The sequence below is a fragment of the Scylla paramamosain genome, unplaced genomic scaffold, assembly GCF_035594125.1.
Source record: "Scylla paramamosain isolate STU-SP2022 unplaced genomic scaffold, ASM3559412v1 Contig10, whole genome shotgun sequence".
Classification (NCBI taxonomy): Eukaryota; Metazoa; Arthropoda; class Malacostraca; order Decapoda; family Portunidae; genus Scylla; species Scylla paramamosain.
Genome location: NW_026973675.1, coordinates 922,501 through 924,590, shown reverse-complemented (window position 1 = coordinate 924,590; position 2,090 = coordinate 922,501).

Genomic DNA, 2,090 nt, shown 5'->3' with positions numbered 1-2,090 from the left:
GCTTGTTCAGGTGGCTGTGGATGAATTCAAGGAAGCTGGTCAGGTAATGGGAGGTGGAGGTGGCTTTAATATTTCCAAACTGTCTGATATCCACGGTATTACAGATTTTGGTGTAGGCCCAGTTATATACAAAATCTTCACAAATAAGGCTAGGGATGGGGATGATAGAGACTGGTCTGAGGTCATTGAGTGACTGTGGACTGGAGGTTTTGGGGATGGGGGTGACGTCAGATGTCCTCCAGTCCTCTGAGCAAGAGTGTTGGGAGAGTGAAGCGTTTATTATTGAGCATAGCGGTGTTGCTAGCTCTACAGCAAATTCCTTGTAAATTTTTATAGAAAGGTCAATGGGTGTTGTGGATCTTGGTTTGAATTTGAGTATTCTCTTAAAAACATCCACCGCCTGGACACTGGGTGGATGAGAGTGGGCCGGTAGATAGGCAGGAAGCAGAGTGGTGTGGAGGGGAGGAAAGGTTTGACAGATAGCAGCAAAGTGATCGTTCATCTCCTGAGCCGTGAGATTAGCAGGAAGGTGTGAGGTGCAAGGAAGAGACGAAGTGTGCTTTTGTAGGCCACACAAAGCTTTGATCTTAGCATACCACTGTCTGTTGTTGGTCAGCTTGAGGTGGTGTATCTTGTCTGGGTAATAGTTTGCCTTTGCAGCCTTAATCTCCCTGATCACTCTGTTTCTTAGTTTCCTGTATAGGACCGGGCAGGAGTGGAACACCCAGGTCCGCTGACGCAAGAGTCTTTTAATGCGGGGCGTCATCCAGGGAGCATGAGACAGGTGTGTTGTGACGCTTTTTTGGTTGGGAAGTAGCGGTGGAAGGCTTCTGTGGTGGTGGCGACGTACTTTTGCCCTTTAAAGTGGACGTCCTACACATCTAACACCTCGGTCCACGGGTGTTGTGTCACCCAGTGCCCAAACTTCCTCATGGCTGAGTCAGGCATGGGGCGGTGGGTCCTGGTGACAGCTGACCGGGGTGTCGAGGTGGTGGGTGTGGGTGTCCACAGTATGGAGAGATGGGTGCTCCGTCCCATGGGAGGCAGCGGTTTGGGGGGCGAGTACTGCTGTCCCAGGTCTGTCAGTAGAAGGTCGAGGATAGCTTGCTGGTGTGTGGGGAAGTCCACGACCTGGGTGAGGTGTAGTTGGTGTAGGATATCGTTGATATCTAATCTGTTAAAGTCCCTACAGATGACCAGTTTGGTGGCAGGATACTTCACCCTCAGGGCATCAGCAGTGTCGATGATGTGAGCGGTGAGTAACTGTGCTCTGGTGGCTCGTGAGGGGTGGTACACGACGCACACGATGATGGAGGCCGTGTTGCTGGGGTGGCAGGGGGGCGTGACTCTCACCCACAGGGCCTCTTCACCGGCCGGAATATCGACAGGGAGGTGTGAGGGGGTGAGGGTAGAGCGACAGAAAACGGTAAGTCTGGTAGTCTTGCATTGTGCACACCTCAGGAACAATCTGCCACGCCTCAGTAACCGCCACAATGTCTGCACAAGTAGAACTCACCGTCACGATTAACTCGTCCATCTTGTTTTCCTAGAAATGTTGCATTGAATAAGAGGAGGGTGGGGAGATTGTACCAAATATGAGGTACTTCAATGTGCCTGTATTCCTTCTTCCCTACCCTGCAGTCAACTCTGGCACTTGAGGTCACAACCTTGATGAGACGCACATGTTTCCCTCCCCTCGACCAGCGGTTCCAAAATAGTTTCAGGGTCTTAAGGCATTTTATCGCGTTGGGCGGCGGGTAACATGATCCTCGCCTGCGACGTATGAGGTAGTTGCGTTCGTACGTTTGCACTAGAGCACACATTGTTCTTTATGTATCACCACTCACTCGCTAAATGTGTTCACAAGTACAAGAATTCCACCAGGGCGAGCCTAAAACTAAAAGCTAAGAGTTGAAAACAGAAAAAAAAAACTAAGGTCGCTATCACTAGAGGCGGGGAAGGCCAACAAGCTGGCCGAGGCTGCCCGAGAGCGCCAAAGGTCACACATCCTACCCGTGTGAGTGTAAGTGAGAACAGTGTGTGTGTGTGTGTGTGTGTGTGTGTGTGTGTGTGTGTGTGTGTGTGTGTGT